This window comes from Struthio camelus, chromosome 21 (genome assembly GCF_040807025.1).
Source record: "Struthio camelus isolate bStrCam1 chromosome 21, bStrCam1.hap1, whole genome shotgun sequence".
Lineage (NCBI taxonomy): Eukaryota > Metazoa > Chordata > Aves > Struthioniformes > Struthionidae > Struthio > Struthio camelus.
In genome coordinates, this window is record NC_090962.1 from 5,357,585 (window position 1) to 5,374,176 (window position 16,592).

A 16,592-nucleotide genomic window follows, 5' to 3' on the forward strand; every position below is an offset into this window, starting at 1 on the left:
ATTGAAGTGTACAGAAATGAGCTAAAGAAGCATTGGACAGACCATTTCACACTGAAAAATTAGTCTCCACAAATTATAATTTGTCTTAGCTTAAGCATTAGAGACACTATTTTTGAACTGCTGAACTGAAGCATGTTTACAGAGTTATGGATCCTACTCTTTTAAAGAAAATCCAACACAAGACTATTCACTGTTACAGGCTACCATGGGGAGTAATCTGAAAAAAGCAACTTGCCCTCCTCAGAAATGCAGAATTTGAGCTACTTGGCTGTCAGATGTAAGTCAATATAGATTTTAGTTTTGTATGCCAAGAGCCTTATTTGACTTGACATAAAACACACTATTTTTAACACACCTCATGTAATCATTTAAACAGAGTCCTGTAATTAAAGCTGAGAAGATCTTTTCACATTAAAAAAAAAAAAAAAAAAGATCAGAAGACAAGACTTCACAGTTTTGTTTAACTGGTGGTTTTTTTCCCACAAGTACATTATGCACTCCCAAATTTTCCTAATCATCACTCCTGCAGTTCTTCCTCTTTTTTCACAAGTTCTCTTTAACATACACAAAAACACTTAAAATGAACTATCACAGCACACATAATAAAGGTATGTGTAGGTGAATTGTGAAATTCTTCTTCCTGAGAAGCACGCTCCCCAAACCAGAAAGTTTTTCAGATAACCTTCTGGATCAGGCTTTGCCATGAGGAAAGGCACTGTATGAGTTCTTTTCACACTGACAAAATAGCAGGTCCCACGCTGGAGAAAAAACATGAGCACGAGCAAGTAAAATTAAATATTGTTATCTAATGCATATTTATTTGAACATGTTTCAGCTATGACACTTCATTGAGAATTAAATGCATAGCAAATATTTTTCCTCCTACAAGAATGTCAGACCACAGACACGGCTAAACTAGTCACCAACACAGAGAAAAGCGGGTATGCTCAAGATCAGCATTGTCAAAAAGGAGCAAAACCAAACAAGTCTCATTAGGTGAATATATTCCCGAAAAGGCAAAGAATGGACAAGTTTAATTCATACGGATACCAGGGTCCTAAAGGGACTGTTGGGGGCAGAGGAGTTCGGGGGGGGCCTTTTGCTCAAAGGAAGTTCTTTCCCATTTTGAAATCAGTTCTTTAGACATTGCACTGTAGTAATGTATCTCAGCTCTCTTCTCTTTAAATGATTTGATGTGTTTCATTACCCATATTACCCCCCAATGTCAGGCTTTTGGCACAACTTTCATCTCTAAGCAGTTTCCCACTACTGCTAAAACCCCTTATACAAGGTTCTGCAGTGTTCAGTCCTCAGTTCCCAGAGAAGCAGAGGTTTGTTTTGATATCAGTGGTTAGAGGGGGGGAAAAAAAATTGCTCTGCACTACAGAGAGAACACTTGCATCCCACCCTGACAGCCAATTTATCTACAGTCCAAAATCACAGGTAATCAAGTCACTAGAGCAAGCATATTAGCAACATAACACGCTCAGCAAGGTCCTGACAAAGATTTCTAGCACCTGCAGTCTTTTCAAACATGAGACATTTTTCCAAAGCTACAAAAATCACGCTATGCTATGGATGACTGGCCCTTAAAGTCCTACTTCTACAAGTAGGAACCGATGATCCTGAGAACCATTAACATCGGGGAACTAAGCAGCTGACAATCTCAAAGGGATGTGTGAACAATGCTACCCAAACAGGCTTCCCCCCATAAAAAGCCATTACTTCCTCAATTCAAAAGATCTTTTATCACTGACGCATTCACCTGAACACAGATGCTATGAAGGTAAAAGAAGCAGACCCTCCCCCAGGGCTGCTCAACTTAAACCGTTGCTGTAACAGGTTTAGTTCCTTAGTTTTGTCACGTGGAAGACCACGGCTTTTCCCAGTGCTACAGTCTGATGATCAGCTTTCCTTGTCCGGCACAAATCTCGACGGTAAGTATTTTGTATACAAGGCGCATACATGAGTCAGGGCGCTGGACGTGGTTTTACAAGTACCACAGAGATCCCTGCGGGTCTGACCCGGGTCAGTCAAGCTAACTTCTTTGATACCATTTTCATTGTACGCTTCCCTAATTACAAATAATTTGTTTTGTTTTACTTGAGATTAAGCCTTTGTGACAATTTCCAAAGAGACTGGTTGAACTGAAATGGATTATAGCCAATATCAAGTGTACGCAATGAAGAGGAAGAATAACACACTAGCTTATCAGCTGCCTTCAACCACTACTGCCGTTTCCAGCCTTACCAGAATTTTTCGTTTGTTCCAATTACAAGGAACTAGGCATATAAAACACGGAGCAGCTAAAAGCAAATTTTCATTAATAAAACAAGCAGATCAGGATTCCTGGCTACAAACTGCAGGGTAACGTTCAAGAGAAGGTCAGTGAAGGCATTCCATTTGTCAAGGAAGACTATTGTTTGTAGTGGGCAACAAGCCATACTGAAACGCATTAATGAAGATGACAACATTAACGAGACTGTCAGCGGTCTTTGTGTCAATATTATGCAACAACCGAGGGAGATCTCACCGCCTTATACTTTGCATGAGTATTACGTGATGATAACAATGGCTGCAAAGTAACAACCCCCAAAGGGATGATAAGTTACATGAAAACCAGAAGTCCAGTCAGCCTTCCGTAAAAAACACACACTGATTAATAAACATTGAAAAAGCATTACCAAGATGCAGTAAAACCCAGACAGAGCAAAGCAGAGTACAGAAGAGAAGAAAAATAAAGGGGAAGCAACAGTTCTGTAGTTACAGCATAAAGTTTCCACAGAAAAGCTCCAGAATATCTAAGCAGAAATGAAAACCAAGGTCTCTGTAGGTACAATGAAGCAATACATTTAAGGTACCTTTAAAGCCTGGTGTCATTCTGTATTGTTATACTGTGTGAAACATGAATGCAACTGGCAGTATCTTCACTCTCTCTCAAAGAAAACTACTAGGAAACTCACATTCAGCAACAGGTTTATACAGGCTCAGAAACCCGGAGAATGGACCGGCTTGACCTTCAAACAGAAAACTTTCAAGACCACAGAAGGATCAGCGTTTTCTGCACTGCAAGCATCTCTTCTGCCTAACCTTCTCCGGAGCCCTTCCCCTCTAGCCTCTTCAACAAAGGAAAGAGGGAGGCAGAGAGAGAGAGAGAATGAGAATTTCAGGCTTCTTCACACACCCACTGAACAACACACTGATTTTAAAGAACAATATTTAAATGAGGTTCAAATTACGTTCCTACTAAACTAGTTTCTGAAGAACACACTTTCATTAAAAGCAAATGTGTACATAGGAAATACCTTCTGCCTTTCCTTAGCTTAATAATGGGTGACATCATCTCTTCCCATCTTTGAAAGTTCATTCAACATTTATATCTTCACCTCTTTTTACCTGAAAGCAAAATCCCAATTTCATTCACTTTAAGGAGGTGGACAGAATATTACTCAACATGTATTTCTAGTATTGATTCAGAACTGTTGCCTGAATCAACAAACAGCCAGCTAGTAACAAGGAGTTTAAGTACACAAGCTCTCCATTAGTAATATTTAAAGAGGTCCTGCTATTACAAAGCATGAAGGTATATATTTAGTGTCAAAAATGCAAAGCAAATAAAACAAGGAGGAAGGCATTAGAGTAATTCACACAGCACTTATTTTAAAGACAAACTCCATCAGGACGAGAATTGTAGCATAAAAAAAAGTTTCAAGAAACACCGAAAATAGTTGGCTAGAATTTTATTTAAAAAAAAAAATCTATAACTTGTATTTGGCAGCTAACAGAATATACATTTAAAAAAAAAGGATAATTTTCATTCAGTGCTAAAGAACCAGGTATTTTCTATAGCTGCTGTTACCAGAAGATCCTCAACTACTTAGATATGGACAAGTAAAACCGAATAATTATTGATGATGCATCAGACACATAACAACAGTTAAAACTGCAACAGTTCAAGGTTAGATTCCCCCCCTCCCAAAAAAAAGAAAAAAAAAAGAAAAGAGCAATCCTGTCATTAAAGACAGTAGTCAGACAGTGAGGATCTAAAGCCATATGGAATATGGCTTTACTAGTGCTTTGATGCAAATATACCACCTACATAAATATCAATCTCTACACATCCATATAGGAAGACAACACTGAAGCAACATCCATGTCTTTAAAGCGCATCTTACCTCCCTGTTGAGTTCCAACATCGAAAAAGAAAAACCCACCCACAACTTAGTAACATGGTAAAATACCAAGCGAACTTGATTCATCACTGGGGGAAAAGGGTGTGAGCAACCATAACAGAAAAACTAGCTGTTCAATTTATATTTCTGAAAGGCAGCTAAGTCTTAACTTGTAGAAGTTGTTCCTCAGTTTAAGTATTGCTCAACACTGAATTACAGGAACATTGAAACTGCCTAAAAATATATATTTTTCTGTGTATATATATATATGTACACACACACACTTCTTTATATATTTCACCATTATGTTAGATTGTGGTATGCTTGTCCTATAAGGGACCTGCAAAGAAAGGCATATCACAGAGAAGAAAATTAAAAACAAAACAAAAAAAAAAAACCAAGTTTGCCACAACACAGATTTTTGTGATACTGATCTATCAAGTAAAGTTTTCTCTGTGCTTGAGGATTTTGTGGGTAATCAGTATACTCATTTAATAGCCAAACTGCTAGGTTTGGGAGGATTTATTTGTTTCTAAAGCATGAACTAGCTATTTCATGATCACTACAAAGAAGGAACATATAATGCATGCTTTTAAGTTAGCATATGTTTTCATGTTACCTAAGTAAGCACACATGAAAAACCAGCATTTTCATATTGCTTATCACCATCTGTACAACTTCCTGATAACAGGGCAGCATCATCATACCTATTTCACAAGCAGAAAAACACAGTTGCAACAAGTTGTTTATTTCAAGGTCATACAAAAAGTTATTTAGAGAGCTAGGATCACATCCGAGTCTCGTGATACCAAGGACAACATCTAAATTCTTCTTGTTACTGATTAACAGTCTCTCCTGCTGCCTACTTGCAGCATGACCATTTGTTATCTTCAGGAATTAAATATATGACCTAATTAAAATATCTTTGGGGTTTAATACAGCAAACATGTTTGATTCCAAACAGGATGTTACCACCAAGAGACCTCATTCACTAATAATCCCTCCCAGCCTTTGTTTCTATTCAAGAACACCCAACGCATGTGTTCCGGCCTCAGAAGCGTCTCAGCAACAGAAAGTGTGAATGCAGTTTATCAGGACTCACAAGGCTTCATTATACATACATAAAAGTAATTACTTTCCACATAATACTTGCTAAATTTGTACTTTGGGACAAAAAGCTATGGAAGTAGTTATGTGATGAATAATTAGTTCAGGCAAGAGAGCAGGGCTCTCATGAACTGAAGCAAGCCTACATGGAGAGAAGGGACATACAATGAGAATACAAGGGGAGCCAGTTTTATGTCTTTCATATACTACAGACATGGAAAGAGAAGCATGCAGGAAGACAATGAAATTTGACCGTAAGACTAAGTCTATTCAACATGAAGAGAAGCAGGAAATAAGAATCAAATGACTTTTTCCAACCAAAAGAACGAGCAGATACGCTGCTTCCATAACTGTGTTTAAGAAAGTCTGCTATGGAAGGTAGCTGTGCTAGTAACTCAGACTCATGGAGAGGGAACATAGCCCCCAAGGCTCACACCAATCACCAAAAAAGGATAATGGCAAGTAGAATCCCAATGTCTCCAATGGGGAATTATCAAAATCATGGAGGGGGGAAAAAAAACAAAAACACTCAAAAAAAAAAAAGAATACAAGGGAAAAATAAGTTTAAGCAACATCAATTTCTACTGACCTGCTAAGGAAAATTGAGCATATAGCAAAATGTCATAGATAAAATTATCATCATCTTCGTATTAATTTATACAATAAAAAAGATTACTAGACCACCTGCACCACTGTCCTTTCACTTACATCCCTACAGTATCTCAAAACTTGGTTCAAGACACTCAAACAGGAGCCATGACTGTTTCAGCAGGTCAGAACATAAGCTGGATTCTGCCTAAGTTTGCCTTCAAGTGATAACAGTAGACTCAGCCTTTTTTCTAATCCAAGTATCATTCGGACTTTCATCCAGAAGCATGCATTGCAAACTCCCCGCCAACACAAGAGGTGGCATTTAAACAGAGAAGTGCTCTGTGTGTGTTCCCTTTAATCAGGAATTAGGCTATTTTCTTTCCGTCTCTGACTTAGAAGAACTCCTTGCATTACAAGTGCATTCTCCACTAACAAGCAACCAGCTTCATCACGTTATCAGTGTTCTCTAAATTCATTTGATTTAATGGTTAATTTTGGAATAAGACCCTACTCCAGCTCTGGCCAGCCAAACCAAGAGCAGCCTCAAACTGTTTTTCTACAGTCACCATCTGAAAAGCTCTCCACAGCTTCTGCCACGAGTTCAACTGAATCAAGGAGCAAGAAACACAAAACTAGCCACAGAAAACACCAAATAAAGGGGAAGACGACTTCCCCGACTAACCACAGATACAAGGGGCAAATCACAGCAAGTTCTCAAAGGAGCAAGGGTGGGAACGGAATTAAAAGGTTTAGCCTTTATTCCACTGGACACACGCATTTGGATTTGGTTTCCAGTGACATCAAATAAACCTGTAGTCCAAGTCTTACGAACAGAATATATTAGAAATGAAATTCGTACCTCAGGCCAAAATTAAGGTAAGCTAATTTATCCACTAACTGCTCTTACTATGTGGGCATTTGACTGAAATTTGTAAGTGTATAGGTACCTTTAAGTCCACATCATTGGTTCAAGTTTATCATCTCGTGAGTTCATGTCAGAGAGCAAGCAGCGTAATTCAGTGTATCAAGGAGCAGTCAGAGGCAGGTCTATTAAGTTTTGTGAAGTGTAAATGAATGACCTTGGAGATAAATTAGATTTCTGCATCTCACTCCCAGTTTGTAAAAATTAGGATTAAGCGTTTAAGTTTCCTGCACCAACTTCACTAGAAAAATCTCTAACCGAGAGACTGCATTCATTTTTATAGCATGTGTACCCTTCTGGCACAGAGATACTACATACCACTAGACTTGGTAGGTGAACTATTGTTATATGGTGCGTTTTGTTCACCTAGAACTGCCTGTGGTCTTTCCCATTTTAAAGGGAACTAAGAACAAGAAGTGAGACAAAGCTATTTTTTTTGGCCGAATTACATCAGACATAGAGCCTTAACTACGTAAATTTTAAGCAAGTTCACTAATCTAAGTTCTATAGTCCACTCTTAAAGCGTGATCACAATGAAACTGATGCAACTGAAATGAAGTATCTACTTTAAAACTACTGCAGAGAAAGAAGATGTGAAAACAAGCTAAAGAAAAAGGCACAGGTAGAATTCTAAGAAACAGAATAACTAGTTTTTTGTAGGTGAGAAAAAACTCCCAAACAACAACAGAAGATCCCAAATATTCCCTCCCTCCCCCAGAAAAGCACACATTCGAAAGGAAAAGTTTAAGAGAAAAGCAGTTCCCTGCTACTCCAAGTCTTTTGAGCTCAGAGCAATTCTAGCTATGTATTTGATGTGCAAGTCCACACCATCACCATAAAGCATTTGTTCTACAGAACCTTCTCACATGCCAAGCGCTATTTCTGATTCAAAGAAAATCTGAAAGTTTGGATTGCCTGGGCACAATGATTTTTTTTTTTTTTTACTAGGTATAATTTCTTGGAGAAATACAACCCTTAAAGCACTTGAAATCTCTGACGCACTGTCACTTTCCTCTTTCAGATTCAGGCCATTTTTCCTATTAGCACGCATGAATGGATGAAAACTCCTAAATCAGGACAAGGAGAAAGAGGCATTTTATCATCAACACCATGTATTCTAGCCCTTTGTGGTTGTTCACGTTAGCAGGCTAGGGGCACCTAAGCACTTTTTTTTTTGATTCATAATTCTTGGACACACAAACATTTTGATATTCTGCATACACCTTCTGATCTCCCAACATCCTGTAACACTACATAGTTAATTATCAGCTGAACTGGTCCTTTTTTTTTTTAAGCCAGCAAACAGACAAGTTGCCTCTTACCCCAGTCCAAAATGCAAGGCTTTGACAGAAACACCATCATAATTCCGTTTTAGTTCTCTATCCCACCGCACCCAGTCTACTCAAGCCTAGATCATCCTGCTTTATATAGCAACGCAGCCACATAATTATTGGAAGTACTCAGGTTTAAAGCAGAGCACATGCTTATGAGCTAGTAATTTCAGTAGCAGTGTAGAGAAGACCCATCTCTAGCATCACGACTCTGACTCACTGCCTTTAGCAGCATCTTTAATACCCAGAGTTTATTATCCACTATACATTTTGGTTCTCCCATTGCCTACACACGCTTTCAACAGTTTCCCACTGGAAGGGAACTTAAAGTCTTTCTTCACTAGAACTTCTGACACTGATGTTACAAGCTTCTCTTGCTAACACTTTTGTTAAGGTTCTAGCTAAAACAAGACAATTTGCCATACATAATACATGGGTAGTTACAAAGTGGAAAATACTGCACAGGCTGCTGACTCGAGGTACAAATGCACTGGCAAGGTCCTACAGGTCACAGCCACTACATGGTAAGCATCCAGAGCCATTTACTGAAACGCAGAAATAAACAAGGCTGCTCAAAGTTACCTGTCCTTCAGAGAAGGATAAATGGCATCCCTCTCATACACTGTCAGTAAGACTGGATACCTGTACACACGGACGCTTGCTTGTACAGTTGCTAACATTCATTAGGTTCACACTGCAGCTTGTCCTACAGTAATACTTCATGTTAGGCACACACAGATATACAGATCAGCAGCATCATGGTATGCACTATTAACAATACACCCAGGTACACATTCAGGCTAATTCCAAGTACAGAAACCCAACTGTAGGATCAAGAGCTTAACACACAATGCCTGCCCAAGAAATTACTATGGCCTGCTTACAGCGAGACATTCGAGATCAAATAAGATCCATCAACTTTAAATTCTTCCAGTCCCCTAAGATGAACTAGCCTTACTACAGAGAGAAATTATCTATTGGAGAGCTGGTATAAAAATACACCAAGAGCCACATCAAATAAAACAAAAGCTTGTTTTTCTACAATTTTAACAGGGAATTCACACTAAAAAGTCTGTTCCTTACTGTTTTTCTTTTTTCCAAGCATATTATGCAATAACAAAAGTGTTCTCCCCATGAATTTTAACAAGCAGTAGTACAACAAGATGCCTGCTTCCAGACCAACAGATCACCCAGAACACTTCTAAACAGCTCCAAAAGCCCACTGACAGGGAGGTAGGCCCAAGAGTCCCGAAACTCGTCTAGGAAAGTGAAGAAACCTTTCCTTCAAGTCTTACTTTATACATCCTCAGACCATCACCCCAAAATAGTTTACCGCATTGAAAAGATGAACGCGAATGAGAAACTCCTGACCACGTACACACAGATATTTACCAGCACTAGATGACAGAACTTCTTTTCCCTTTCTTTTAGTCCAGTTTCTGGGGGAAAAGAAACTTCCATAGTCACTCCACTTCTTCCCCCCCCCCCCCCCCCCGCCTCAATCTCTTATCCTCTCATTACACACCAGTAACTTTCGGTTCCCACTGTATTTCAACCAAGCCTGCCAGGACGGTCACCTCGGTGTTAACCGACATTCCTGAAAGTTCTGGGCAAAGCAGCAGGTGGATAGGAAGAACCTCTCCAATTCAATCCCCACCGAGTAATGACCAGACAGAAGCCCGCGTGTCCCAAGCCCCGTTTTGCTTGGCAGCCAGCTGGGCACATCCATGGCACTTGCTCAATCAACTGTCATGAAGGACAGGGGAAAAGAGGAAGAAACTGGGGATGAGGGTGGAGTGGGCAAGCTTCAGGACTTGCAAGCGCCGCCTGCCACAAAAGCTTTATTAGTCATGGTCCTGTTTTTCTTTTTTCCCCTCTACACTGCAACCTTCACTGCATACACTAGGAAAAACACATAAAATTCATCATTACAAAACAGAAATCTAGTTACATATTTGAACTAGACCAAAATTGACTCTCAATGTGCAGGAATCAGTAACAGCATGATAACAAAATTTTAAGATACTTGAGTAGATTAAATACTTAGATTGACTAGACCTCAAAAGTAATAAGCACTCATTTTCTTTCATTTACCTTGAGTCTTTACAAAAACAGTTAACTAAACTCTCACTCGTGTTCTGTAAAAATGTAGGCTATCTGCTGTTCTAAGTTACCTGGCTTATATAACTCGGTTCTAAACGTTACTTTTGAATTTATCAAATTTATGTACCACCCAAGCTGTTCCACATTGTCAGAGTCGCACCTTTAACAGCATTAGAATGCCAAATACAGCCACAGGATGCACACGATCCAGAGAACCGCCATCAGCCAGCTCCCATACGGTGCGTTTCATGCACACATTTCTAAGGATTCCACAAAAAAGGCTAGCATTATCCCTATTATGCACAGGAGGAAAACTGATGTTAGTACCACGTTAGTTTCACTTCTTGTTAGGTCAACCTACTATTCTGTCTGCTCAGTGACATTTGTATTCAAAAAAAAATCCTACTGAAATGGGACTAGTCAGCTAGTATTTCGATCTGTTTGTTTTTTCAGTCAGTTACAGCAATTCCTCGCCTCAGTAGAGTTCTAAATCAAAAGGAGCCAGCGCAGTATTCATATCTTGTTTGCTCCTTTGTTCATACATCAGCCTCTCTGAAAAGAGCAGTTGGGCACAGCTACCAACATTATAAAAGCTTGTGTAAAATGCTGCTGGCAAACCAACATAAAGAGCACAATGCTGTGTTGTAGATCCTGCTCCCAAACACCTCCTATCACTCCTCAAGAGGAGCGCCTAGATTTTCTTCCTAGCAACTCGCTGGCAACATCATTTCCAAATTCCACGCTCAACTCTTCCGATGCCTTCCGCGCTAACAATGCCAATCTCTCATACCTTCCAGTTTTCCCATTGCAACAGACCAACTTAGCAGCAGTGGAGTACAAGCCTCACTCCAAGCAGCTAGAAAAGGTCTTTCTGCTCTTTTTTGATTCCAAGATGTGTCTTTAAAAAGGAATAACAACATCTTAAGAATACTGATTTAAATTTAAGCTTTGCACTATAGTCAGATACCATGCATCCCTCTTAACTCTTAAGGGGAGGGATGATTTATTTGGACTTTGCGCAGCTCCAACAACCGCAATGCATTTCCATAGCTGAACCAGCGTGAAAAATAACAGAAACTTGAAAATAATTAGTTTAACCAGGCTACCATCCTAAAAAAAAAAGTATACAGCGGAAAGCCCTTTATAGCCTTTAATGGCAGAAGCAGCTGTTGAGATCATCTCATGAGGTCTCCAGCATAACACGCACCCAATAAGAAATCCCATAATCACAACTCCCTGCCCCTCCGTCTTTGTTTTTTGTTGTTTGGGAGGAGGGGGAGGAATAGGATGGAAGGGGAACCCTTCTTTCTAAGGATCTAATTTCTAAGGTCCCCATTGTTCCAAAAACACCATAATTATTGCTGATACACTGCTCTGCCGTTATACTATTAAAATAATCTTAAAGACCTTTGTTCAACTGTCTATTCCCAGAATTTCCAAACTTACTCTGCACACGAATAAACATAGGTTGATCAACAATAATCCTGCAATAGGCAGCCTGCATGCACTGAAAGTAATGTTTTACCGTTTGATGGTACTGCTGTACCACAACTGGTTAACATACAGCTTGGGAATATCTCTGAAAGGCACTTGACAAAGTTAGCCCTCTGACATCTTGTTACAGATTATAACTGGACTTCATACTATAAACATACAGAATTCCCCAATGAGGGGTTTTTTTGTTTTGTTTTTTTTAAATGATCTATTCCAACCCCAACCATCCTCTTAAATTTACGTAGTTGTAAAGTGTCTGGTCACTCAGTTCATTTCAGGATCAGATCATAAATAATTGTTTTCCAATTGTCATTATTTTTATTAAACTATAAATTTATTACCTAGAGAGTACTGTATTCATGTGCCAGAGTGCAGACTTTGTGTTACTGACACTTACAGTGCCCTTAAATATGGTAGATAATGAAATCAAAGCCGCCCCCAGGCAATCTCAACATATGAACAGCTCAGCTGAGAAAATAACACAGGTTCTGGTGTGCTATTACACAGCCAGTAACACATACTTGCTAAATTCTATATGCTCATAGCACTTTTTTCCCTCCTACTCCCAAAAGTGAAATAACTTCTTTATGGGTGAAATAACCATCCGGTATGGCTAGAACAATGATGCATTTTGTACCTGGGATGCTAAGTTTACAAGTAACATGCTATTGAAGAAAAGTCAAGTAGTAAACTGCAACATCAGAATGCTGCTGTTCTTATCTAAGCTGTAATCAGCATTAAGAATCACACATATCATAACTCTTTGCATTTGTGAATGTTATTGATTATGCCCTTTGCTGCAGCAGCACAGCACAACCTATACCCACGGCTCCATAGGGTGGACCTCTGCACACATACAAAAAACAGTAAAGTAAGAGCAACTCTTTGTTGCAGAGAAATCACCATTTGTTAATCCAGCTACATAAGTACTGCTTAAGGCAGGTTTGCCTCTCCTAGCTCCACTTACCTTTTCACCCCAAGAAATGTTAAATAAATGTAAATAAATTACTACCTTTTGCACAGGGATACCAAAAGCTTTGCCGCCCAGATGGAGAGTTATCCTTCCCTTGGTTGCTTTGTAGTACAAATGCACACGCCACAGGAATCATAAAGCCACAGAGAGGCAGCGTAAGTATTTCACTGTACTTCCCAGTAAACTCAAAACATGGTATTCGTGCAGACAATAACCTACAGTAATCTTAAAACTGTTGCTAGCTGCATTAAGGCTATGCTAGTGGTAGAATAACATTAAAAGCAAAAACTCAATCCAGATGCAATCGCTACATTTTATACAGGTAACAAAACCGAGGAAGAAATTCATTTACCCCAATTATACACTGAAGTCAGCTAAAGAGCCAGAAACACGACGTGGAAGCCTCACGTTTTGGCCGCTGCTCCATTAAACTACAACAGTCACTGCTGCCTACTCTCAGTATGCTTTTTCCAAAGGATCTAACAGACTGGCATCCTTTCCTCAACACCCACATGTTATTTTTTACCCCTCTGCTGCATACCTCAGTATCATCAGCTAGTTGAAGTTATCAGCGAGCCATCTGAGATTTTGGCATACCTCACTCTGTAGTACAGAGCAGCTCAAGTCCTTGTGCAGCAGTCCCTCTCTTACATAGCTTCAGAGCACACTATAATTGTTTTTACAGACACCACTGCAAAAACAAAAACATTAAACAACCATTAAGAAAGGAAACCACGTCTACCTTAAAGTCACCTTTTAACCTCCGCACACTTCCTTTTACTCATTTGCCATCCCAACGCAATAATCTAAAGTATTCTCCCTTGACAGTAACTCTCCTTCCATACAGACCCCAGACCAAAAATCCCAGGGCTGATGCACAACTCAAGCGAGGGGTAATTTTTATTCCAGGAAGCTGGGGGGGGGGGGGGGGGGGGAAAGAGGGTAAGCATGAAAAAGTTGCAAGGGATTCAGAAGAAAGTACCTCAGAGTCTCACCTCACACGCTCCCTCTTCCTATATTCATTTACAGGCAGACAGAGAAAGACAGAAGCAGAGCCAGCGCCGGGAGGGGAGGAGGAAAGAACAAACAGAACGTTTCGGTGTCCTTTAGCTTCTAATTTACTACTTTGCCTTTTTGCAAGGTTCCCGAAAGGTCATTCTGGAGGAGAAGGAAAGAGGTAGGAGTAGAAAGTGCCTTCCACGCTCTGCCTTCCAGTGCTCCAAAGAAAAAGGGACCGTGTTTGCGCGAGAACACAGTCCCAAACATGGGAGAGCCTACGGGGAAGAACAATGAGCTCCGAGCCTGGGCATTGTGTGCACCTACCTCCCTCTCTTCCCTCCAGACCTCATCAACCAGCCAGACAGATCTCTTCAAAAAAAAAAAAAAAAAAAAATCACTCTCCATGCAAGCCAGGCCACCGTAATCAACCCCAGTCCATAATTTACGGGACAAACTCATGGAGTAAAGCCAAGATAAGCCGTATTTAACAGAAATGCTTTTACTATTATGGAGCTGCTTCCTCCCCTCCCCACCAGCACGGGTTTCCCAATTCAAAGGGAGCAGTGTACACAAAAACAAGTGTTTTTTTGTTAACGCTAGAACCACAAAATATACCATGCTCTGCACATTAATCTGAATATCGGACACGTGCCTCTTTCACAACCAACTACTTTTTTTTTTTTTTTTTTTTGGGATACGGCGTTTGTTCTTAACCGGTTAAAAATCCGCATTTAAGGGGGGGAGGGGGGAGGTAGACACGCAATTTAACGGATGCCAGTGGCGATTTGTTTTTGAGAAAGCCTCCCGACTAAAGCCGTAACAAACACCACGAACCGGCGGGCAAGGCTCCTCCGCTCGGTTGCGGCGGCGGAGAAACGCAACACCGCCTCCGGTTTACAGCGGCCGGGCTTTGTAACCCGGCAGTAAACAGAGGCACCGCCAGTCCGCTGCATTTAAATATAGATATATGTGTGCGTGTATTTCGGGATCCTAATCTCTGAGAACATGACTGGAAAATAAAAAAAAAAAAAAAAACCTCCGCAATAACTCAGTAAATCGAGAATAACGGCAACCAGCGCGTTAAAGATAAAAACAGAAACAAATAAACGCGAGGGGAAAGACGCCTCCACCGCGGTGAATCCCGCCGCCGTCCTCCCCCGGGCCGCCCCCGCGGCCAGACCCGCCGCCCGCCCCCGTCACCCCCCGCCCCCAGAGCGGACGACAACCACAAACACAAAGCGCCCAGCATCAGCTGCGGCCTCCCGCAGCCCCCCCCGGCCGCTCCGCCTTTGTGCGCCCGTTGCGGCCCGTTGCGGCCCCGGACCCACCTGCGGCGGCGGCGGCGCTACACCATCGGCGGCCTCGTCTCTCTCTCTCGCTCTCCCTCTGCCGGGGGCAACACGGCGGCTCGGCGCGGCGCGGTGCCTCAGCGGCGGGCGGCCAGGGGCATCGTCGCGGGCGGCGGCGGCGGGGCGGAGCGGGGCGGGCTGGGCGCGGGCGCCGGGCGCTGCCTGCCTTCCCTCACACACACACACACACAGCGCGCGCGCGCACACGCACACGCACGCACGCACCGAACGGGCACCCAGCAACGCAGCCCGGCCGCACCCGCATGCCAGTATCCCGCTTCCCCATTGGAGCAGCCGCCTCACCCCGTGACCCGGCAGCCAGCCGGGACCAATCAGCGCAGTGGATGGAAGTGATTTAAAAGAATAGGGGGAAGGCGGACGAGGGGGAGGGGCCGCGGAGCGGGCAGCGGGCCCGAGGGGGCGGCCCGAGGGGGCCTGGGGCGGCCGAGCTGCGCCCCGACGGCCGCCAAGGGCCTCCTCCTCCTCCTCCTCCTCCTCCTCCCCACTCTTCCCCCCCCCCTCCCTCAAGGAGCTGCCCCGGGGCCACCATCACCCCCTGGCCAGATACAACTGGCTCTGAGGGGAGGGGAGAGCAGGGCGCAGCCAGGCCCGGTGGGTTGGGTTGGGTTGGGTTGGTGGGTTGGGTTGGTTGGTTCAGTTGGGTTGAGTTGAGTGGGTTGGGTGGGTTGAGTTGGGTGGGTTGGTTGGGTTGGGTTGGTTCAGTTGAATTGAGTTGAGTTGGGTTGGTTGGGTTGGGTTGGGTTGGTTCAGTTGGGTTGAGTTGGGTTGGTTGGGTTGGGTTGGTTGGTTCAGTTGGGTTGAGTTGGTTGGTTGGGTTGAGTTGGGTGGGTTGGTTGGGTTGGGTTGGTTCAGTTGGGTTGAGTTGAGTTGGGTTGGGTCGGTTGGGCCCAAGGCCGCGTGGCCTGCGCTGGTGGCCTGCGCATCCCCTCCGAGCTGGCGACGCGGGAGGCGGTTTTAAGCTGCTGTGAACCGTCTCTCCCCGGCTGACTCCAGGGGTGTCGCGGGAGGGGTGTTTGCGACTGTTAACGCCGTTGCCTGCAGCAGAAGGAAATGGGAACGGCTTTCACTGTGGAGAAACACTCACGCAAAGGGGATTTGATGTCTGCGCGTCAGAGGAATTCAGCCCTTTGCCCTGAACGTACAGGACAAAATTATCCCTCCTATAACTTCACGAGTGGTTCCACCAGAGGTTGAGGCACAGGCTGGATTGTATTCTAATAACCAATTTAGATAAGCGTCTAAAAATGCACATTAAACGTCTGACACAGCCATTTTGGAGCCTATACTTAAGCTGTCCTTGATAGAGCCTGATTCCATCTCTCCCATTTTCTCTGCTAATTACAACCGCGCGGTCCCCGGTCCCTGGATGTCGGCATTAAAAACCGCACGACTTGCCACAGAGGCAAGGTTGCCTTCAGCTTTCTCTGGTCTCTGTATCTTCGTGACGGGGAAATTCCCTGCGGCCGCCCCTCTTTCTCTCTCTCTCTCTCTCCTTCCCTCCCTGTCTGCTGACCTCCTGGTGGTGTGTCA

At 42.6% G+C, this 16,592-nt stretch overlaps 1 protein-coding gene across 2 annotated transcripts in view; it reads right to left on the reverse strand.

The window, feature by feature from the left end:
- The window catches only part of RERE (arginine-glutamic acid dipeptide repeats), a 253,914-nt gene extending 238,751 nt beyond the window's left edge, over nt 1-15,163 (reverse strand). The window contains exons 1-2 of one of the 2 annotated variants that reach the window (XM_068915491.1): nt 15,021-15,153; nt 14,017-14,061 (exon numbers count right to left, since the gene is read on the reverse strand). The gene's annotated coding sequence lies outside the window, so the exon portion shown is untranslated. Of the gene's footprint in view, nt 1-14,016; nt 14,062-15,020 lie in introns of both variants that reach the window. The other variant, XM_068915489.1, reaches the window with a different exon arrangement.
- Nucleotides 15,164-16,592: the final 1,429 nt, after the last annotated feature.